The sequence below is a fragment of the Protomyctophum parallelum genome (genome assembly GCF_964188405.1).
Source record: "Protomyctophum parallelum genome assembly, chromosome: 6".
In the NCBI taxonomy this organism is placed as follows: Eukaryota; Metazoa; Chordata; class Actinopteri; order Myctophiformes; family Myctophidae; genus Protomyctophum; species Protomyctophum parallelum.
Window position 1 is genome coordinate 46956218 of NC_139701.1, and position 25700 is coordinate 46981917.

The window sequence follows — 25700 nt, forward strand, 5'->3', positions numbered from 1 at the left end:
GAACCTTCTCTCCGTCGCAGCCCTTTCTATTATACGGCAGAACCTACATTTCCACGTAGTGTCTATACAACGCCGTGTCATAACCATAACCAACAGTTTGTTGAAATTAGCTGTCTCTGTGTGGAGTTTGCATGTTCTCCCCGTGTCCCCTAGGGTAGATACCCTCACAAAAAACATGCAGTAATCCTGGTCACTAAACTGCCTCCCCCTGGCCAGCCGGGGCGCCTGATGGAGGGGAAAGGAACTGGTTGGAATAACGTGTTCCTTCCACGCGCTATATACGTCCAACCAGGGAAACTCCCCCCTGTCAGGTGTAAAGGAGCAACTTGGACACTTTGGCATGAAGGAAGCATGAGTTCAAGTCCGTTGCTCTCCCCTTGTCCCCCATATATGGGGACTAGGTTGGTGGAGGGTGTGTCGCGCCCAGGATCACATTAGATGATTGACACAGGGGTGAGAAATGGGTTACAAAATCGTGGGATAAAAAAATATATATAAAAAAAAGAAAAAAATTAGCTGTCATACATTTTCACCTATTGCTCCATCACCTCTCTCTTGGTAAAATGCTACATGGTGCATTCATATAGCGCCTTTATCCAAGGTGCTATATAATTGTGCATTGCATTCACCCATTCACACACACATTCACACACCGATGGTGGAGGAAACCATGCAAGGCACCAACCAGCACATCAGGAGCAATTAGGGGTTCAGAGTCTTTGCTCAAGGACACTTCGACGCTAACTCTGGGGGAGCCCACAGGGTTCGAACTGGCAACCCTGCGGTTGCCATCCATCCAGCCACTCTACCTCTGATCCACCGTCACTCTGCTGCTGTGTAATGTGTGTTGGCATGCTCTGAATGAAGAAATGACACTAATGCCCATATGTCATATTAATAATCTGATGTATGGGTTGTGTTTGACATGCTTTTGTGTTTCTGTCCTGCTATCCCAACAGGACGCGATCGGCCACCGCACACCGACTGTCAATATGGATAGCCAGACCCCGGCCGTCTCCTCCTGCCAGACTGACAGTTCATCAATGAATGAGAACCGAATAATAAGAGGTAAAAGAAAATACTTGGTGGATATCTATTTGCTCTGCAGGTGGCAGGTCTGTCTGTGTGTGTGTGTGTGTGTGTGTGTGTGTGTGTGTGTGTGTGTGTGTGTGTGTGTGTGTGTGTGTGTGTGCATGCAAGCCATGCATGTAGGGCTGGGGGCATCGTTAAAAAATGAATCTATACAGATTCAATACTTTGATTTCGATACCGGTTACCTAATTATTAGGGCCTGCGCACTGCACAGTAGTGCTTCAAACAGATATTCCATATTCAAAGGAATAGTCGACTATAAAAACTTAAAGGACAACTTTAGTTTTTTTCAACCAAGGTTCATGTTTTAGGTTGTTATTAGAGAAACTAAAAGGTGAGTGTTCTTTTTTTTCCATTTTCTGCTTTCTTTCGTTTTAGGGATTTTAGCTCTTTTTGACAGGGGGGCGGGGACATTCGAGCATGGGGCTAAATATGTATTTTTTAACACAATTTTATGGTGATTATCTTTTTTATTATTTACTATAGTTCTAATAAACCCCAAGAAATTACATCTGGCCAGAAAAGATCACAGGATCTATTGAATGTGTCAAACTGACATATTGAGCCTATACACACAGTATAAGCCTTCCCCCAGTAGGCTACCTTCACATTCAGTAGATCCTGTGATCTTCTGTGGCCAGATGTAATTTCCTGGGGTTTATTAGGACTATAGTAAACCATGAAAAAATAAATCACCATAAAAGTGTTAAAAAATGCATATTTAGCCCCATGCTCAAATGCCCCCGCCCCCCTGTCAAAAACTGCTAAAATCCCTAAAACTAAAGAAAGCAGCAAATGAAAAAAGATTAACACTCATCTTTTAGTTTCTCTAATAATAACCTAAAACATGAACTAAAGTTGAAAAAAACTAAAGTTGTCCTTTGAGGTTCGGAGAAAGAAAATAAACAAAAAAAAACGACAAAAGGGGAAAAAAGAGGCCGTCTGTCAGCCAGTCAGAAGGCAGGGAGAAGTCTCCCATCAAGCTTTACTTCTGACCTGAGATCAGATTCTAAAAATGTCTTCTACATCCTGACCGTTTTCATTCTGACCTGAGATCAGATTCTAAAAAATGTCTTCTATGTCAGTCGCTCTTCGATTTTTCAAAAATAGCAGACCTACAAGCTCGTAGCACGCCACTCGGTGGCGCTATGAGCTTGTAGATCTGCTATTTTTCAATCGTGCCATGTGTAAACGTGAGCCGATTTAAAAGTCCACGATGTGTCGTCGATGCAACGCGTTGTGAGCTTGTAGATTAGTTTGCCACGTGACACCGACATACAACGAAGAATAAATCAGCTGCTTAAAGGACCACTTCACCACTTTTCAACCTATCTTCATATAATAGGTCCTCACTAATAATCATGATAAAACGGCACGATTTCTTTCTACTCAGTCTGTGTCTCATAGGAGGGCTGTGGGCAGTTTAGAAACCGTCTTCCAGTGACATCATCATTAGGCAGATATTTTACAAAAATGTTTAGATTTTCATTATCGTGAGAACGATGTTTTCGCATTGCAACTTTTCAGGACTAGAAAGCCTGCAGTTTCTATTAGCTTGTATTCCCCATTGATGATGTCACTGGAAGACTGTTTCTGAACTGCCCACAGCCCCCCTATGAGACACAGACCGAGTAGATTTATTTTCTCGCCATTTCATGATTTTTAGTGAGGACCTATTATATGAAGATAGGTTGAAAAGTGGTGAAGTGGTCCTTTAACACAGACTTCACACTGACCACAGACACTGTGCACCCTGCCTGGTTATCACAGACACTGTGCACCCTGCCTGGTTATCACAGACACTGTGCACCCTGCCTGGTTATCACAGACACTGTGCACCCTGCCTGGTTATCACAGACACTGTGCACCCTGCCTGGTTATCACAGACACTGTGCACCCTGCCTGGTTATCACAGACACTGTGCACCCTGCCTGGTTATCACAGACACTGCACCCTGCCTGGTTATCACAGACACTGTGCACCCTGCCTGGTTATCACAGACACTGTGCACCCTGCCTGGTTATCACAGACACTGTGCACCCTGCCTGGTTATCACAGACACTGTGCACCCTGCCAGTGGATCATGGTAAGCCTAAATAATAATAATAATACTAATAAGGCAAAAAGAAAAATCATTTTTCTTTATGCTTTTACTAGAGCGGTGCCCGTTGGGCACTGGCCTACTTGGAACGATGCAAGTTGGAAATGCATGTGACTTACTTGACTTTTTCCTGTAGGCTCCTATAGGTGGGGCATAGGAAAAAATGGAAATGCATGTCCCACCCAGTTATTAGTAGTTATTATTATTATTATTACTAGTAGTTATTACTAGTTTCGCCCGGGACTCGTATGCACCGTCCCAGCCGTCCCGCCAATTTTGATGCGTATGCGCCGTTCCAGCAAATTGTGCCTGATACGGCAGTGGTGCCAGATTACATACATGTATACACAGGAGATTACATACATGTATACACAGGAGCATTACCTTTAATCCTCCCGACACTAAAACATATCGTCATTATGTCACCATCGAAAACCAATTACACTCTGGCATTGGGTCCTTTAATCCACATCTTTATTACGTCATCATTGAGAGCTAGTTATACAGATGTATCATGTATGTAATCTGGCACCACTGCCTTATCATGGAAAATTTGCTGGGACGGTGCATATGCATCGGGACGGCTGGGACGGTGCGTACGGCGCAAAGTAACCACAGTATACCACTAATCAACTTACAAATTACATATACATAGTATATGTATAACTAGCTCTCAATGATGACGTAAAAAAGATGTGGATTAATGGACCCAATGCCAGAGTGTAATTGGTTTTCGATGGTGACGTAATGACGATATGTTTTAGTGTTGGGAGGAATAAAGGTAATTCTACTATACATGTATGTAATCTGGCACCACTGCCGTATCAGGCACAAGTAGTCATTACTGAGATTTGACAGTTTGTAGCGGTCGAAAGTACTTGCGCGCTCTGCTTGCGCACTAGTAGGCCATTTATGGCCTACTAGTGTGCAACAAGCAAGTATGCACTCGACAGAGTGCAGTTCTAGTTATGTCTGTGTCCCTTTTATGCCCATATATGGAGTTATTTTTCAGGTATGCCCAATTTATGTGAACAAAATGTGAATTTAATTAAAGCAGAAGTAACACTACACTGCATGGACAATAATACACTTCTAACATTATGTTTCCCTCTTGTTATCATTTTTCTCAACCTCTAGACTTCCTGCACCGCCCTGAGTGTAAAGAGGAGGTTTCCCCTGAAGAGGAGAGGAGCTCCAGTCTGGTCCAGGAGGAACCACAACCTCCACAGATTAAAGAGGAACAAGAGGAGCTACTACTAGGACCAGAAGAGGCTGGTGGGTCAATGTTGACATTTCTAGCAGTGAAAAGTGAAGAAGATGAAAACACAGAGACAGAGCCCCTAGCCAGTAGCTCAACTGAACACATGAAAACACAAGCACAACAGTTTGTGGCAAAGGTTGCAGTCATTAAAGTCATTTAAAATCATACATGACTCATACAGGTGAAAAGCCCTTTACATGCACTTTACAGTATGTGGCAAAGGCTGTAGTCAAAAGTCTAGAAAGACACATGACTCGAATGACTCGTACACGAGAAAAGCCCTTTTCTTGTACAGTATGTGATGAAGGCTATGTAAACATGATTAATCTAAAAACACACATGATCACTCATACAGGTGAAAAACCTTTTACATCTACAGTTTGTGGCAAAGGCTGTAGTCAAAAGGTCAACTAAAAAGACATGATGACTCGTACTGGGGGGAAAACCCTTTACTTGTACAGTTTGTGGCAAAGGGTGAAGTAAAAAAGACACATGAGGACTAGGGATGGAGCTCGTTAATCTTGTTTGATAAAATCACCTTATCGAGCCACGTCCTTATTGAGGCCACTAGCGAGAATTTGCTATTTTGTGGAAAGATGGGAGACGATACATTCTGACCAGAACCTTATTTGTATTGGCCAGTTGTGAGTTTGTATGCCAATAAACAGTTCAACGTACACACACACACACACACACACACACACACACACACACACACACACACACACACACACACACACACACACACACACACACACATTTTTGGACACCCGTTTAAAAATAAATCAGTCCAAATACACAAGTTCAAAAGTCAAAACATGCAACAAATGCAGTCAAATTACTACAATGCACCATTTAACATGCAATAAATGGCCCAAACTACTTCAACTCCCAACTAGGATATATATAAATAAAATGTTTTATAGAACACAAATGTCTCGGGTGTTTTTCTGCAGAAAGATCAGCATGTCTGCCTTGTCAGGCATGAGCCTGGATCGCTCCCTCTCTGAGGGGGTGGAGCAGGGCTCCAGACTAACTTCTTTAACTAACGTCCCGGAACCGTCCCAAAATACAATTTGAACCGTCCCGGGGAAAAAAAGTACAAAAAAGCACCACTGAAATTGCTAAATTGATAACTGTATTCCTATTGTAATAGAAATACAATACGTGCAGTACATTATTTGTTTGGCTTCATGTTTCTTCTGTAGATACACTGATTTAGTCAAAATGCTCCCACATGAAAAATAGGGCTTGCTTAAAAGTGTTAATCGAATTAATTAGAGGCTTTGTAATTAATTAATCTAAAGTAATCACATTTTAATCGCATATCAATATTCGACCTGAGAACAGTGATATTTATTTTCAAATGGATTTTGTTGTTTTGGTGTACCAGTGAATCAATGAATAGTGACTACAGTAGCTTATAAAACTTTGGTGTAGGCTACTTGATCAAGACCAACAGATAACGTGCAGCTATGGTCTATGAATACTCAAGTGTCTATTACATGGGTGGCATGAGAAAACAAATAAAAACTACTTTATTAGGGGGAATACTAAGAAGAAAGAATACAATCAATAAAAAATGTGGAATGAGAGCGTTTTGGGTGCATTAGTGCATACAGTGTTGGGGCAGCAATTCCAGAACAATCTTGAGCATTAGAAAACATCTGTTGCCTCAGAGGATATATACCAACATATTATTTAATGTCTATGCCAGCTAGCAAGCCTAGCATGGAAGCTAACGTTAAACGTTGGTGTAGTGTAGCCCCATGTAGTTTTTTAATCTAAATGTCCCATCCACGGGGCAAAAGCAATATGATTCCTATCATTCCTTTGGGTGAATGGTAGTGTGTGCGTTGTTGTTGTCAACTGTCTGACTGACGGCACTGAAAAAAGTCTTTGCAGCGCAACTCCTCTAGTCCCGAAACCGTCCCGAATGAGATAAATGTATTATATATATATATATATGTATTAAATATTCTACAGTCCCCGGGACGCCGTCAATCTAGAGCCCTGGGCTGGAGGAGGCCTGAACACAAAGGTAGCTGTTAGACCAAGGGTGGGCAACTGGCGGCCCCCACCTTCACTTAACACTTACAGCACGTAGGACGCCTGAGAACGTCATAGGATAGAGTAGAGTAGAGTTCTAAGGACGTCTGAGGACGTCCTAGCGACATCCCAGCGATGCGGGGCGAGATATTAATATTCAGAATTTTTCCTATTTATTTTTTTGGCATTTCGCTTTTCGCTTGCCGTATGCTAACGCTCAGTGCAACTATTAGCTTATTATTGACTCCCACGTTAGCGAGACGGAAAGAATGACTCGTAGCTCCTAATCCAGGGCGCTCTCCGTGGTGATGAATAGAGCGATATGCTGGCGCTTATTTTCTGCTCCTCATCCGTCTCTCCCGCAAAATATGAACGCTTTTTGGAGCGTAAAACAATATATTAAGATGATCGGGGATGTTGAGGTCACTTTGTAAAGTCAACTTTTTTAGGAAAGTGTTTCCGGTTCATGGCTTTCAAAGTAAAAGCGATCAGACACCTCCGGTATTCTATAGCCTATATTTTGAAGGCAGTCGCCGTACTCAATGTGTTAATGTGGCCCGCATGTTATTATCAGAATACTGATATAGTATTGATTTCAGCTGTTTACAATTCCAAACCCGCTTTAATTAATTCATGACTAGTATTAAATGACTAGTACTTAATGACTAGTATTAAATGACTGGTACTTAAGTTGGACAGTTCAACTAGCAGGGGCAGGCTGTTTCTCTTTCCCCACCACTACAGGACAGGGTTTTTTTTATCATAGACACTGGGGGTAGGTTTCTGTAAACGACTGATGTCTTGGCGAACACTCTTGAGTGGTGGTCACCCCAAAGCTCCTCAAAGGCACTCTTCTTAGGCTGCAGAGAAGTGTGTGCAACCACAGGATACGCTTCATCAGGTGTGCTGTCGTCCATGTCATCATCAATAAACTTCAAACGATTAAGTATTGTTCTCTCGTGTTTTCTGTTTTTCCCTCTAGACTTCCTGCACCTCCCTGAGTGTGAAGAGGAGGTTCCCCCTGAAGAGGAGAGGAGCTCCAGTCTGGTCCAGGAGGAACCACAACCTCCACAGATTAAAGAGGAACAAGAGGAGCTGCTACTAGGACCAGAAGAGGCTGGTGGGTCAATGTTGACATTTCTAGCAGTGAAAAGTGAAGAAGATGAAAACACAGAGACAGAGCCTCTAGCCAGTACATCAGCTGAACACATGAAAACACAAGCTTACATAGAGTCCTGGGTGTCATCACACCCCAAAAATATCGACCAGCTCATCTCTTCACACTGTTGTGAAACTGACACAGATGACAGTGAAGAAGAACAAGAAGAAGGTGATGACAACACAGAGGCAGAGCCTTTAGCCAGTAGCTCAACTGAACACATGGAAACACAAGATTACATAGAGCACTGGGTACAGTCACAAGCAACTAATATTGACCTGCCCCTCTCTTCACACTGTTCTGAATCTGAGGATTCTTGTACAGTTTGTGGAAAAAGTTTCAGCAAAGGTTATCTAAATGCTCACATGATGATTCACACAGGTGAAAAGCCCTTTACATGTACAGTGTGTGGCAAAGGTTTCACTAAAGCTGGACTAAATTATCACATGAGGACTCATACAGGTGAAAAGCCTGTATGTACAGTAACGTGTACAGTATGTGGCAGGGGCTGTATTAATAAGTCGAGTCTAGAAAGACACATGATGACTCATATGGCTCGCACGCGAGAAAAGCCCTTTTATTGTACAGTATGTGGTAAAGGCTGTATAAACTCAATTCAACTAAAAAGCCACATGATCACTCATACAGTTGAAAAGCCTTTCACGTGTACAGTTTGTGGCAAAGTCTGTGTTGGAACCGCTGCTCTCGAAAGACACACGAGGAGTCATACAGGGGAGAAACCCTATGTTTGTACAGTTTGTGGCAAAGGCTGTAGTCAAAGAAGTCATTTAAAATCACACATGATAACTCATACAGGTGAAAAGCCCTTTACGTGTACAGTGTGTGGAAAAGGCTGTAGTGAAAAGGGTCAACTAAAAAGGCACATGAGGACTCATACAGGGGAAAAACCCTTTACTTGTACAGTTTGTGGTAAGGGCTGTAATAATCAGGGTGATCTACAAAAGCATATAAGGACTCATACAGGTGAAAAACCCTTTACATGTACAGTTTGTGGCAAAGGGTGTAGTCGAAAGGATCAACTAAAAAGACATATGAAGACTCATACCTGCGGAAAACCAGATGACTGATGATGTTTACGGACAATGTTGTAAGTTGTATGCTCAAGCAAACACTCAAGCAAATGTAGTCATTGTTCAACTACAGTGCATGTCATTATCTTATCCATATTGCACACTGCTTTATACTGTCCACCTGTTGTCATCTTATAAGAAATCTCGTAGCCTATGCAAAGTTTGCAAGTTGCACAATATATTATGTAGGCAATAGGCACAACACCAACTTTGAGACATTATAGATTTGTTTTCAAAATATAAGGTTTTCTTCAATGTTCAAGTTCATGCAACGGCTGGATGTATCTGAAAACGGCATCGTTGTGGCACAAACCCCACTGAGCTGTTCACGCTGTACATACTTTATGAACTGCCTGTGGGTTAAGTTTTGTACTACGTCATTTTAATGACTTTTGTCGTGTTTCCTTTGCCTATTCCTTTGTACCTTGTGTATGTGGCAAAAGTTTTAATCAAATGTCATCTAAAAACACATTACTCAAAGGTGAAAAACCCTTTGAATGTACATTTTGTGGCAGAATGTGTAGTCAAAAAGAATGAACTCCAAACACATGATGATTCATACTGGTGAACAATTCTTTACATATACATTTTGTAGCAAAGGGTGTAGTCAAAAGGATCAACTGCAAACATGAGGACTCGTATAGGGGGAAAAAACCCTTTTCTTGTACAGTCTGTGGTACAGGCTTTCTACTATAAGTAACCATTCATGTAAGAACTCGTACAGGTGAAAAGCCCTGTATTTGTACAATATGTGGCAAAGGATGGAGTCAAGCGAGTGCACTAAAAGCACACTTAATGGCTCGTGCAGGGGTAAATGCCATATGTGTGCTGCCTGGCCTAAGCTGTGCTCACACAAGCCAATTAACGGCGCTCACATGAGGACTCGTGTGTGTGTGAAAACCCTTTTATTTGTGTCTAAAAAGGACACATGGAGACTCGTACAGGGCTGGAAAACCTTTAGTTGAAAGTTTGTGGCAACAAAATGCTTGGGTCACAATCAGTGTAGTTTTCGTCGACTAAAACTAAGAGGAAAAATGTTCGTCGACTACCTTTTTCCACTGACAAAAACGAATGGAAACTAAATGAAAACTAAGCTATGGTGACTAAAACTAAGACTAAATATACTGACAATTTCGTCGACAAATAAAAACTAGACTAAAATGTTGGGAAGGGACTAGTGGACAAAAGATCCACTACAAGTCATTTTACTCTTGGTTGCATGCTGAAAATAGCTTGTAGATCGGCTATTTTCAGCAAGTGTAAAAACACTCATTACGACGGCATCAAGGCCCACCAAAACACATTTTGGTCGACTAAATCACCTGTAGATTTAGTCGACTAAAATCTTATGACATTTAGTCGACTAAAACTAGACTAACACTAAGACATTTCCAGGTGACTAAAATGTCACTAAAACTAAATGAAGTTTCAGTCCAAAGACTATGACTAAACTAAAATCGAAATTTGCTGCCAAAAACAACACTGGTCACAATGCACATCTGAAGTTATGAGGATTCATACAGGGTAAAAGTGATGAATAGTATAGCAAATCCTTTTTTTTTCTCACATAAGCGATCTGAGTAATGTCTGAATATCCAACATTACTAAATAAAGTGAACACAATTAATATCTGATTCTTAATACACTGGTGTTTGTCTTTTTTGAGGGGCGCTAGCCCCTCCTACAGTACATCCAGCCTTTAGTTACCGTCCACTAACTTTGTCTTAACCGTTTCAGTTCATATGACGCATGAGGCCGTCATAAGGATTAGAATCGAGAGGTACAATGGACGTACCTGTACGTCCTAGCGCACCCTCAAAGATACGGGGCGAGATAAGAATATTCAGATTTTTGGCATTTCGCTTTTCTCTTGCCGTATGCTAACGCTCTGTGCAACTATTAGCTTGTCATTGACTCCCATGTTAGCGCGGCGGAAAGAATGACTCGTATCTCCTAATCCAGGGCGCTCTCCGTGGTGATGAATGGATCGATATGCTGGCGCTTCATTTCTGCTCCTCATCCGTCTCTCCCGCAAAATATGAACGCTTTTTGGAGCATAAAAAAAATAATTAAGATGATCGGGGATGTGAGGTCTCTTTGTAAAGTCAACTTTTTTAGGAAAGTGTTTCCGGTTCATGGCTTTCAGAGTAAAAGCGATCAGACAACTCCGGCACCCCAGAGCTCCTATTTTGAAGCACTTCCGGCACTAAATATGTTAAACAAACAACAAATTGCCGTACAATTATAAGATCGCCCTTCACTTCACACGGGTGTGATTTCTTTAATATACATTTTTTCCCCTTTTTATTACAAAATTGATTTAGATGAGTTTCTCTCCGTCGGGTTGAAACCACTTGTATGAAACCTTGTATTTACAATGGTTAGGTTTAGGTATAGTTTTACTGAGGTTAAGGTTAGGGTTAGGTTTAGGTATAGTTTACTGAGGTTAGGTTTAGGTATAGTTTTACTGAGGTTAAGGTTAGGTTTAGGTATAGTTTTACTGAGGTTAAGGTTAGTTTTAGGTATAGTTTAGCCTACTGAGGTTAGGTTTAGGTATAGTTTTACTGAGGTTAAGGTTAGGGTTAGGTTTAGGTATAGTTTTACTGAAGTTAGGGTTAGGTTTAGGTGTAGGCTGTCAATCACAGCAACTGACCAGTCACAGCGCACCATTTACTCGAATGCGAAACGGGAACCATATCAGCCTGAGCCACCCATTGCGCGCCACCCATTGCCATTGGAATGCATCGGAATGCCTCAATTTCCCACAAGCCTTTGCAAGTCAGTGCCGATGGATGTTTTTGTGTTCATCCGAACGCGTCACCTATCGCACTCTTGTCCGATGGAAACCCTGTAAGTCTTAAAGCATATTAAAATCGCAAATTATACAATTAACACCTTGTAATAACTAATAATAATGAATAACTTAAGGGAAGGGAAGCTGTTCTACATCGATTAACTCATGAATGGGAGGGGAAGTTTTAACTTAATTTCCTGTCAAAGACGGCGCTCTCTGCCGAAGACCTCTTTGACGTCTGTTGGGTTTTTTGTTTATTCAGTCTCTCTTATATCTACCGTATATTACTTACTTACTTGACTTAACCCATTCTGACCGGGGACCCATTTTGGTGTTAGCATCATGTTATGCTTTAGCTATTGAAAAATAGCAGATCTACAAGCTCATAGCGCGCCACCGAGTCTCGCGCTACGAGCTTGTAGGTCTGCTATTTTTTTTTAAATCGAAGAGCGACTGACATTTTTAGAATCTGATCTCAGGTCAGAATGGGTTAATCAGACCAGTGTGTTGTCCCAGTGGAAACCTCGTATGAATCTGATCTCAGGTCAGAATGGGTTAATGTCAGACCAGTGTGTTGTCCAGTGGAAACCTCGTATGAATCTGATCTCAGGTCAGAATGGGTTAATCCTCTTCAACCCGTCGAAGGGCATACGGCGTCCACCAGAGCCCTCCATCTCACTCTCTTCTGGGCCTGGCCTTTTGCTTCCTGCCAGCTCCATTCCAATGTCCTCCAGGTGTTTCTCGGCCCTCCCCTGTATCCTCTTCCCCTGTGGGGTGCAGTCCAGGGCCTGGTGTCCCGGGGTATTTTAGCCGTATTTCCCCCACAATCCACTTCCATCATAAGTGCGATCTTTGGCCCTGTTTTGTTTTTCTTCTCGGAATGGAGTCCGAGCAGGTTGAGGTGATTGAACAAAAGAGGTCCAGGTGTTTTTTTGTGCAAAAGCTCTTTATTGGCTGTTTCCCCTACCATAAGCCCTCAATGAATTGCATTGAATTGAATGGGGCTATGGGGTGCCAAGCGGCACACTTTACTACTTCTTTCGATGGAAATAAGTGAACTAGCACAACACCCCATAGCCCCAATCAATTCCCATTCAATGCAATGCAATTCATTTAGGGCTTATGGTAGGGGAAATAGCCAATAAGCACAAAAAAACACCTGGAACTCTTTGGTGGGGACGTAACAACTACAAAGAAAGATAAGAAAGCATTCTAGCATGGAATTCTCCTTTAACATATTTCAAATAAAACCATAGCGCCACAATTAGCCTTTTCATGTTGCGCACCACAAGGGGTGCACGCACCACAGTTTGGGAACCAGTGGACTAGTCAGTGTTGTTTTCACTGGTCACTAGTGCATTGCCATCTTCTGGCTAGAATAAATAGTTCACTGCCATCAGTGCCCACACACACACACACACACACACCATACAGCTCTCCAAAACATGTTTATTTTTCATGACTTTGAAAGCATTTTCTAAATCCTTCTAATTAGGCTGGGAGTGTTATAACATTATTCTGTGGTCTGACACATTTTGAATACACAATATTGCTTGTACACCTAATTAAAAAATAGGCCTACTTCCTGTTTACAGGCACTTTCAGCCAATGAAATCACATTCCGTGGTACAAACACAACTCACAGGTGGCAGTCAATTAATTAATAATAAATTATTAAATTCCAATTTTTAAGACAAATGTTAATTTTATTCAGACATTCAAACACTACACTGCATGGACAATAAAACATTTATAACTTAAACATTTCCTTTTTTCTCGTGTTTCCTTTTTTCCTCCTAGACTTCCTGCACCTCCCTGAGTGTGAAGAGGAGGTTTCCCCTGAAGAGGAGAGGAGCTCCAGGCTGGTCCAGGAGGAACCACAACCTCCACAGATTAAAGAGGAACAAGAGGAGCTGCTACTAGGACCAGAAGAGGCTGGTGGGTCAATGTTGACATTTCTAGCCGTGAAAAGTGAAGAAGATGAAAACACAGAGACAGAGCCTCTAGCCAGTACATCAGCTGAACACATGAAAACACAAGCTTACATAGAGTCCTGGGTGTCATCACACCCCAAACATATCGACCAGCCCCTCTCTTCACGCTGTTCTGAATCTGACACAGATGACAGTGAAGAAGAAGAAGAAGAAGAAGAAGAAGAAGAGGACAACACAGAGACAGAGCCTCTAGCCAGTAGCTCAACTGAACACATGAAAACACAAGCTTACATAGAGTCCTGGGTACCGTCACAACCAATGGATATTGACCTGCCCCTCTCTTCACACTGTTCTGAATCTGATGAACCTTATGCCTGTACTGTCTGCGGCAAAGGCTGTAGTAAATTAGCTTATCTAAAACAACACATGATGAGTCATACAGGTGAGAAGCCCTTTACGTGTACAGTTTGTGGCAAAGGCTGTAGTCAAAAAGGTCATCTAAAAGCACACATGATGAGTCATACAGGTGAAAAGCCCTTTACATGTACAGAATGTGGCAAAGGCTGTTGGGATCTAGCAAGACACATGAAGACTCATATGAATCGTAAACGGGAAAAGCCCTTTCATTGTACAGTATGTGGTAAAGGCTGTGTAAACTCAATTCAACTAAAATACCACATGAGTACTTGTGCAAACACAAGTGATCTAAAAGCCCATAGGGTGACTCGTACAGTTGACAAGCGTTTCACATGTACAGTTTGTAGCAAAGGCTTTATTGTAAACGCTCAGCTAGAAATGCACATGAGGAGTCATACAGGGGAGAAACCCTATGTTTGTACAGTTTGTGGCAAAGGCTGTAGTCAAAAGGGTCATCTAAAAGCACACATGCTGACTCATACAGGAGCTAAGCCCTTTTCTTGTACAGTATGTGGTAAAGGTTGTGGTCAAAAGGGTGAACTGAAAAGACACATGAGGACTCACACAGGAGATAAGCCCTTTTCTTGTACAGTTTGTGGCAAAGGCTGTAGTCAAAAAAGTCATCTAAAATCACACATGATGACTCATACAGGTGAAAGACCCTTTACGTGTACAGTATGTGGCAAAGGCTGTAGTGAAAAGGGTCAACTAAAAAGGCACATGAGGACTCATACAGGAGATAAGCCCTTTTCTTGTACAGTATGTGGTAAAGGCTGTGCAAACACAAGTAATCTAAAATCACATATGATGACTCATACAGGTGGCAAACACAAGTAATCTAAAAAAAAAGAAACATGATGACTCATACAGGTGAAAAGCCTTTTACATGTACAGTTTGTGGCAAAGGCTGTAGTGAAACGTGGTCAACTAAAAAGGCACATGATGACTCATACAGGGGGAAACCCCTTTACTTGTACAGTTTGTGGTAAGGTCTGTAATAATCAGGGTGATCTAAAAAAAAAAGCGTATAGCCTAAGGACTCATACAGGTGAACAACGTCTGGATGTATCTGAAAACGGCTTCGTTGTGGCACTCTCAAACCCCACAATGAGCTGTTCACGCTGTACATCCAGACTAAGGGTGCACTGGTTGAAATGCTTGTGTTTTGTACTATTTTACATTCCTTTTAATGACTTTTTATTGCCTGTTGTGTTTCTTTTACGTATATTCCTTTGTACATTGTGTATGGACCTGAGTTCGCTAATAAAAGTTTGAATTGAATAAAGCTCTCAACTTGTGACGTGTCAAAGGTTACGGTCAAATGTGTCGCCTAAGAACACACGACCAGTGGCGTGCACAGATAGACACTAGGGGGTGCTAGAGCCCCCCCTGCCCTTTTTGGCAATGTGCTCTTAATTTTTTTCTTAATGTGTAGTGTGTGGACCATGCGGTGACATTGATCAAATCTTGATAAAAAAACGCTTCTACTATATTATTTAGGCCCCCCACAATTTAAAGCTATGTTTCTATGTCAGTGGTTCTTCGATAAATAGCAGACCTACAAGCTCATAGCTTGTAGATGAGCTACGAGCTATGAGCTTGATCTGCTTGATCTGCTATTTTTCAATAGCTATAAAGCACCAAAATGGGTTCCCGCCCCAAAATGCGCTGCACAAGGTGCCCTTTTTTTCCACTTGAGCACCTGCCCCTCTAAATGTCTGTGCACGCCACTGCACACGACTCATACCAAAACCCTTTGAATGTACAAAGGGTGTACTCGAAAAGGATGAACGGCAAACACGACTCATAGGTGAAAAACCCTTTATATATATACCTTTTGTGGCAAAGGGGTGTAGTCGAATGGATCAATTGCAAACGTGAGGACTCGTATAGGGGGAAAAACCCTTTACTCATACAGCTGAAAAGTGCTATATTTGTACAAATTATGTGGCAATGGATGTAGTGCCTACATCCATCATAATATGTTTGGCTCAGCATCAGTTAAAGGATAATTCCATGCTAGAATGCTTTCTTATCTTTCTTATCTTTCTTTGTAGTTGTTACGTCCCCACCAAAGAGGTCCAGGTGTTTTTTTGTGCAAAAACTCCTTATTGGCTATTTCCCCTACCATAAGCCCTCAATGCATTGCATTGAATTGAATGGGGCTATGGGGTGTTGTGCTAATTTGCTTATTTCCATCAAAATAAGTAGTAAAGTGTGCCGCTTGGGATATTATTTACATTATGAAGAGAGGATATATACAAACAAATAATAATTTTGAGCGATGGAAATAAGCAAATTAGCACAACACCCCAACACGCCCCATTCAATTCCCATTCAATTCAATGCAATTCATTTAGGGCTTATGGTAGGGGAAATAGCCAATAAGGAGCTTTTGCACAAAATAACACCTGGACCTCTTTGGTGGGGACGTAACAACTACAAAGAAAGGTAAGAAAGCCTTTTAGTATGGAATTCTCCTTTAACATATCGTCAGTTAACATCATTATTACGTCACCATCGAGAGCCAGTTATACCCTGGCATTGGTACATATCTTCATTACGTCACCATAGAGACAGTTATACCCTGGCATTGGTACATATCTAAATCACGTCACCATAGAGACAGTTATACCCTGGCATTGGTACATGTCTTCATCCCGTCATATGCTGCTACGGGACATACGCATCAAACGACCCAAGTAACCACAGTATACTGCTAATCAATTTACAAATTACATATACATATATACATAGAGGCATTTCCTTTAATCCACTCGACACTGAAACATATGTTTATTACGTCACCATTGAGAGCCAGTTATACCCTGGACACTTCTAAATCGATGGGAGTGTATTTCTTTTATAGATAGAGAAGCTTTTACCATTCTTCAAAATACTATTTTTTTTTACCTCCAAAAACTAGGTACGTAGCACATAGCTAAACCTAATATTGAAACCGTTATTTCACAGAGAGGCTGAGAATTGAAAGGTCGTAGCGGCTGAAGCACGACATGATGCTAACACCAAAATGGGTTCCCGCCCGAAATGGGCTAAATAAAGGTTGAAATTAATTGAATGAAATGAAATGAATTACTTAATGGTGATTCCCGAGCGCGGCGCACGCTGCAGCTCACCGCTCCTTGGCTGCGGCTCACTGCTCCAAGAGAGATGGGTCAAATGCGGAGAACAAATTTCACTGCGGTAACGTGTGTGACAAATCGTATGACTTTGACTTTGACTTTGAAATTATTCATTCAGCAGGCAGCAATTAATTTAATTTAGTCAATTAATCTGTCTTTAAAAAGTTCTAATATTAATGTAGAATACCGTATTGGCATTGGCTCTTTGTTGCACAAATGTTACGTGGAGAATGTCGCAACGTAACGTGGTCAACACTCAACAGTTTGCAAATGTAGTAGGCCTATAGCCAGGCTACAATTTAGTTTTTAACCCATTCAGACCTTCCATCCATGGATTTATAAATCCCTTTTGTGCAAAACAATGCAGCACTGTCTTCTGTGGCTGTGAGGTATAAACATGACGTCCATGGACAATGATTTTAGGTCACTGTCTGTAGGACCTAAATTAAAGTGAACAAAAATGCGCTCGCACGCCCTTGATTCGTCGGTGTTTCGTTTCGCCGTTTCGCCTTCAGGCCTCCACTTCCCGGGCTGAATTATGGGCCCACCACGTCCCTGGGTCCTCCTGGTAACAGCACCAGTATCCACCATGTCCCTGGGTCCTGGTAACAGCACCAGTATCCACCACGTCCCTGGGTCCTGGTAACAGCACCAGTATCCACCACGTCCCTGGGTCCTGGTGGTAACAGCACCAGTATCCACCACGTCCCTGGGTCCTGGTAACAGCACCAGTATCCACCACGTCCCTGGGTCCTGGTAACAGCACCAGTATCCACCACGTCCCTGGGTCCTCCTGGTAACAGCACCAGTATCCACCACGTCCCTGGGTCCTGGTAACAGCACCAGTATCCTTGTATTAAACAATTCTCTGCCAGCGTATACAGCCGTTCTCTGGGAACTGCCACACCAGAGCGGAAACCCGTTTTGCGCTGCCGACAGTCTCGGCTGTCGGCAGCCGAAAAACCGGGTTTTTAAGACAGCTGGTGGATGGAGAAAATGCTCCACTTCCGCGGACGACTTCCGCGACGGCCAGCTTACATCTGACGCTCTCCTCAGATTCCATCGTCGGCGGAGGTGGAGCTTAATTCCCATCCACCAGCTGTCTAAAAACAGCTGCGCACACGACGTCACAGCTTCTTCTGTCGGCAGCGCAAAATCTTTTTCCGCTCAGGTCTGGAAGGAGGGTCTGCACCGCCATCTGTACCACGCACGCACGCACGCACACACGCAAAGTTACACTTCTCACGTGACGGCTGGGCTACACCAGGCTTTTCGCGCACGGGACTAGACCTAAATTTGCGTGTGCACGTGTGTGCGCGTATTCGCATAACGCGCACTGAAAAGCCTGGTGTAGCCTAATTGGCTGTCACTTAAACTGATGTGTATGATCATGCATGCTGACAGATTCCTAGCTGCTTCATACTGCAATCCTCTCTGCAGCCACTAGATGGCACAAATACACTTTCCAAGCAAAAGAAGAAACACAATAATCATTTATAGCATTGATCGATTGAAGTATTTATTTACAGTTTGCAGAATTACAGCACATTTCAAGCACAACTCATTACAAAAGACTGTTAGCTGTGAGTGGACGACACCATAAAGCATTACACTTGTTTACAAGAGGCCAGTGTTGTTTTTGGCAGCAAATTTTGATTTTAGTTTTAGTCATAGTCTTTTGAATAGTGTTCATTTAGTTTGAGTCACATTTTAGTCACCTGGAATGCGTTAGTGTTAGTCTAGTTTTAGTCGACTAAATGTCATGAGATTTCAGTCGACTAAATCTACGGTTGATTTAGTCGACTAAAATGTATTTTGGTGGGCATTGATGCCGTCGTAAGGACTGTTTTTACACTTGCTGAAAATAGCCGATCTTGAGCTTGTAGATCGGCTATTTTCAGCATGCAACCAAGTGTAAAATGACTTATACTGGATCTCTTGTCCACTATAGTCCCTTCCTAACATTTCAGTCTAGTTTTTATTTGTTGACGAAATTGTCAGTATATTTAGTCTTAGTTTTAGTCATCGTAGCACAGTTTTCATTTAGTTTCCATTTAGTTTTCTTCAGTGGAAAAAGGTAGTCGACGAACATTTTTCGTCTTAGTTTTAGTCGAAGAAAACAACACTTGTTTACAAGAGGCATACAGGTCAGGTACTATGCCACTGATGCTAGAGTAAATGGTGCATTTATATAGTTTCATCCGTGGCTCTGGGGCGAGCACTTATATATTTGAAATCTGAACATTTATATAGACATTAACGTTGTAAATGGGAATGCCAATAAACACTAGCTGTAATTGCAGGTTTCTTAAACCTTATTTAATTTCCGGCTACTTATTTATTTTATTAATTATTTCGATAATTTTCACACTTGAATCTATACATTTATGCTACAAGTGGAAGAAGTAGCTTAAACCTAATACTGTCAGTTACTTTGTTACAATTTTAATCCAACTTGAGAGGGGCACACACACACACACACGCACACGCACACGCACACACACACACACACACACACACACACACACACACACACACACACACACACACACACACACACACACACACACACACACACACACACACACACTTTCTGTTAGGATCGACAGCTTATTACTTGAATGTGAAATTACTGAGAGCACAAAAATGCATGTAAAAGGATGGGATTTATTTTTTAATGAACAAGCATTGCTCATTCAAATTCAGTCAGTGTTTTTCAGAATGGCTTCAACTATATATATATATATATATATAGGCCTATATATATATATATATATATATATATATATATATATATATATATAATTTAGACGTTGAAGCCATTCTGAAAAGCATCTGTCTCATCGGCACATGTATACACTTCCACATACACTTAAATACCCATTTTACTTTTTAACATTTTAAACCAAATGGCCATTGCTGAAGGTGAATTATGAATTTGCGTGCATTTGTTTGAATTTATAGTCATTCTTCTTCAATAATGTGTGGGAAGCCGGCTCTCTTCTACAACATAGACTTCTATTGAAAAGGGACAGTTTGAGGAATGCATTGGAGACAGTCAGTCATGAACCCACGTGACCAGGCTGTGTTTTCTGCCCCCTCAATGTCGCAACTCTGTCTTTATAACTCTATTATGGCTCTGTCTGTCTGTCTGTCTGTCTGTGTGTCAGGCCACTCCGCCCTTTGTCTCAGCATCCACTGCGACAGAGCTACAGCCTAAACCGTGCCAACACTTCTACTGTATAATTACTTTAATTTTCTTCTTTGGAATATATGTTTGTATGATGTAATCTTTCAGGTAAGCGTCTTTGCTTCATACTAGTCTGTAAACACTATCATTGTGTTTGTATGACATTAGTCTAGTGCGCTAGCAGCATCGGGCTATATATGCATGCTAACGTTGCCCTGCTATAGCTGCGTCAGGCCTCCTCCAGTGTACTGTGAGCTAGGATAAGCTACCTAGGATAAGACTTCCGGTGGCCGAGCTCTTCAGAATAAAAGTACCCCGCAAAAAGTAAACACAAACGATGCATTTGCATTTTGAACCACAATAAACAATAACATGAACCCATTCTGACCTGAGATCAGATTCATACGAGGTTTCCACTGGGGACACACACTGGTCTGATTGTCCCATTCTGACCTGAGATCAGATTCTAAAAAATGTCAGTCGTTCTTCGATTTTTCAAAAAAATAGCAGACCTACAAGCTCGTAGCGCGCCACTCGGTGGCGCGCTATGAGCTTGTAGATCTGCTATTTTTCAATAGCTAAAGCATAACATGATGCTAACACCAAAATGGGTTCCCGTTCAGAATGGGTTAAGTATTTAAACGAAAATATACAACACAAATTATGTTTCTGTGTATTTTTATTAACATTTACACAGTTATTAACACTAACAAATTATCTAAATGGATAAATGCGCTGTTCACTGGAGTGCTTATTCCTTACAAATAGCCTACTGACACTGGACAAAAAAACAGCTCTTCGAGGCAGCTGTTGTGACATGCCAACAAACGACATAATTAACTGACAAAGCAAGCCCAAAGTCATTAACAATAAGCAGACCTGGCAACGACTGCTTGCACGGATATACTGTGGATAATCTGATGTCAAGGTTGGGTTTGACATATTTGTGTTTCTGTCATAGACTGGACAAAGCGTTCTCCGGGTCTAACATGAACGTAAAATTAAGCCTGTTATTCCTTGCACTGTACATCGCCATCTTTCTAGATCCGTTTGGGCCCAGCTGGCCATTGGCTGGCCCAGACAACGAGGCGGGACTTCCCCATCTGCTTCTTCTCCGTTGTTTTTTATTTTGACTCGAGTGGGAGGGGGATCCCGTTCATAGACTGTAACGGTAGCCACGCCCCTCAGAACATACGCAACTTTATGGTAATCTTTTTAATTAATGGGACCATAATTTTCCAAAAAGAATATTATGACATTAGAAATGAGACTTTAAACTAGTGACTGGAAGAAGAAAGTATTCATGACCATGTTTATTAAGGTAATACAGTCTAGGTGAAGTTGGGCCCAAATACATGGACTTCTATGGGGATATGGGTTTTTCTGGGTCCAATGACAGCACAACAGGCCATTATATGAACTTTCAGGAAATCCCGATTTCCTTAGTGGCTTCACAAAATATCTGCCTGACTGCCCCCCTGGTTTCTGTCCTGCTGCTATCCCAACAGGACGCGAGGCCACTGCACATCGACTGTCAATCAGGATATCCAGACCCTGCAGTCTCTTCAAACTGACGTCATCCTGCCAGACGGACAGTTCAGCAATGAATGAGAACCGAATAAGAGGTAAAAGATCAAAGAAAAGACAGACAGCTTCCTTGGTGGTTATCTATTTGCTTTGCAGGTGGCAGCTCTCTGTGTGTGCATGCATGTAGGACTGGGTATCTATTAGGGCATAAATAGAATATTCAAATATCAAAACACTATACCAGTGGTGGGCAACTTTGACGATGGAGAGGGCCACTATATTTCCACACTCACTCCCTAGGGCCATATATTATACTGTCGTAGCAAAAATAGCCGATCTACAAGCTCAAAACGTGTCGCAGCGCGACGCGTTTATTGTATTGTTTCCACTGGGACACAAGTGTATTATTATACAAGTCTATTATTAGTGTATTATTCGAATTGGAATCCTGAAAATTTACATTTTTATGTAATTTCAAATGCCTTTAATTATACGTGTGTTGAGCATTGAGCTACTAATTTAGACTGAAGTAATTAAAGCAGGTCATGTTTTGCATGTTGTGGAATTGTAAACAGCTGGAACCAATATTATATCCAGGGCTGCACATAAGTGGTGCGCAGGTGCGCATGCGCGGTAAAAATTAAAAATGCGCTGTCAATCAAGCGCCGGGAAGCGCTTCTGCGTACCAACAGCTGGGGCCGCCCAGAATGATTATTATGGCCAGAATACTAGAAAATGTTGTGGCGAGAGCATTTCCCACCGACTGCCACTCAAAGTGGCTACTGGCCCAATCACAGCGCGTCCTTACTCATAAGGGGGAGGATCCATGCTTCTTTCTGAGTGCTAGGAGCCTGGGAGGAGGCGGAGGGCGGTTGACAGGAAAACCTTACACAAATAGTTTCGTCTTCTCTTCTCCGTTTCAGATAGCAAACTACTGTAGTCCCCGGTGTAAAAGGTCATGCTTTGGATGCTTTGCACTCTTCCCATTTGCCGCTGTGCTTGTGTTTGTTTTCCGGCTGTTGGAGCAGCATGGTTGCTCGTGTGCGATGCCGTGTCTCAAAACCCGAATCCGAGGCAGAAACCATATTAGCGTCTCTCACAGCCTAGGCACCGTCCACCGACTTTTTACGGGTACTAAGGTTTTAGTTCCGACATAGTGGAGTGGGAAGAGTTTAAAGCATTGCGGACTGGCACTGCTGCTGCCCAACATGAACACCGTGTCTCGACATACTGTCCCTTATTATCGTAAAGTCGGGTAGTGTACACTGTTTATTTTTTTCACCGAGGAGCCATGTGTGTGTGTCTGACTGTCTGACTACGTACGTCGCCTCATCTAAAAACAAAAGGGAACTAGGGAAGCCTGATGTATGATTCGCCGTACGATGTGTCGCATGTTAAAAAAATAGCTGATCTGCAAGCTCACAACGTGTCGCAACACGTTGTGAGCTAGTAGATTGGTTATTTAAATACAAAATAATACAAAATCTAAATATTGCTTTGATGCTCATATCATATTATCCTTAAGTTGTTAACTTGTTTTTATTATAATATGCATTCCATAGGGCTGGACCACACATGGACCTAGATTTTAGCAAATTTATATATTTTTAATAATGGGATGAATCTACAACAAGAGCCATTCTAGGGCTAAATCTAGAGTTGCAATACCCTCCATTGACTCCCCACTCATCCAATAAATATTGTTTTGCTATAAGTTATTCATCCCTCTTTTATCCATCCGGCGAGACGGGTCGCCGCATTTTAGGAGCACCAAGCAACTCCTCCAGGTGCTCTTCTGAGTACTAGACCAAAAAAGTTGTGTGCAGCCCTGATTATATCAGTATTCTGACATTAACCTGAGGGCCACATTAAGTGAAGGTGGGGGCCGCATTTGGCCCCCGGGCCGCCAGTTGCCCACCCCTGCACTATACGACACTGTAAATTAAAATTTGATTATCCTCTAATATTATTTTTTTAATATTTATTTGGATTTTTCTTTTTTCTTTTCTCTACGGAAGACATGCAGCTCTGTGGTGTTGGTTGGTAGTAGTTGTTGATTGTTTATTGTTATGTCATATTCCCATACCATTACAGTTTAGAATATATGAATCATAGACCATAAAAACATGAAGATACAAAGCTGCCAGCATAGCAGTAATCATGCCAGCCAGAAGAACAGTTGTTGCTGCCCTCTGGTGGATGAGTAAGGGATAATATCTGGCTAGGTGGTCATTGTCTATATAATTCACCTTCAGGGAGTGTAACCTCCTCGGCTTCACCTCAGTGGTTAAACGGATATTATCCCGCTTATTACATGGCTACCTAACATACATTAATAGCCTACATACAATTGAAAAATAAAAAAATATATTCCATGAGTTTGCGCTGGCTGCGTCTGGCCAGCTGCAGGGCTACAATTTTACAATTTACAATTTAGGCATTTAGCAGACCCTCTTAATCGAGAGCGATTTACATTAAGCAAGAACAAAAAGCATGGGAATACATCACATAAAAACATTTATCAAGAAACATGCGTAAGCTAAGAAAGCAACAGTGAAATATCTATATAATGAAACTATACATATAAACTATACATATATACTATACTATGTATTATGTACTATGACGTGCTATGACTACATACAATGCAATTATAGTGCTGTCTACATAACATGCTATAAGTCTGTATCAAATGCTATCTAATTCTACAGAAATGCTATCTAAGGGGGTGGGGTACTGTCGGAAAACAAGGAAGTGAGTTAATCAAATAGAATCAATTTCCGGATCCTGCTTCGTCTATTTCTCGCTCAAATGTTTTCAAATTTTTATTTTTTTTGAGAGCTATGTTTAGCTGTAAATGACATTGTGTGTCGTTAGTGTGTGTGTGTTTAAATGTCTGTCATGTTGGAAACAGCAGTAAATCAAGCGGGGCACAGCTCAGAGGGTTTGATTAGGCAGAGGTCTGTTATGATGAGATAACTCACCGCTGAATTAAGAGATTGACCAATCAGAATCAAGCATTCAACCAAGCCATGTAATAAATTGGTGTAATGCACCAACCTTTTTTCATGTCAAGGACCCCCAAATATTATATGTAATCGGCCACCAACGCCCATCTGAAAATATGTTGTTCCAGGAACCCCCCCAGTTGAAGCATAGATTTGAATTAATACATTCGCTCTGAAAGAATATATATTCAAAGATTCGTGCCACATTTTCACAATGTATCAAAAAGAGCAGATCTACAAGCTCGTAGTGCGACACTCGATGCCATGCTATGAGCTTGTAGATCTGCTATTTTTCAATAAGCTAAAGTATTAGATATAAGCAAGCATTTTTTGCAATTGGGAGGCGTTCGATCTTGGACGCTGAACAGAATTATTCTCAAACACTCGCATGTCTTATATGTGACCAACTCCAGCGAAAAATGCCTCAACTCGATTTTTACAAATTACAGATTGTTACAGATTATTAAAGTACAGAATGTAAGCTTTCATATGATGTATCATTCAATGAAATTGGACAATAATTGAAGGAGATATGACCATCTAAACAGTGGCGTCGCAACGCAGCAACAGGCCCTGACGCAGGATGGTCTAGAGTGCCCCCCCCCCCCCCCCCCAAGCCGCTATAGAAACAAATTATTATGTTTAAAACAACGGTTTTGTATCAGACCAAACACTACTCTAAAATGAATAGATTAAAGCTGTGGCAATTGGCATTATATATCAAATTCGGTCTCTTTTCTGTTTAGCCAATTATGAAAAACTATAAGAAAACAGCCAAAACAATGCGCTATCGATCTAGGCCATGTTGCGCTGCAGCACAGAAAACTAAAAGCGGCAAGCTAGAAATGCTTAATAAAGTAAACAACAAAATAATCAAGTACTGTAAAACACTGGCATTTTATTTTAAACTATTAATTTTGTTTGTCAAAGCTGT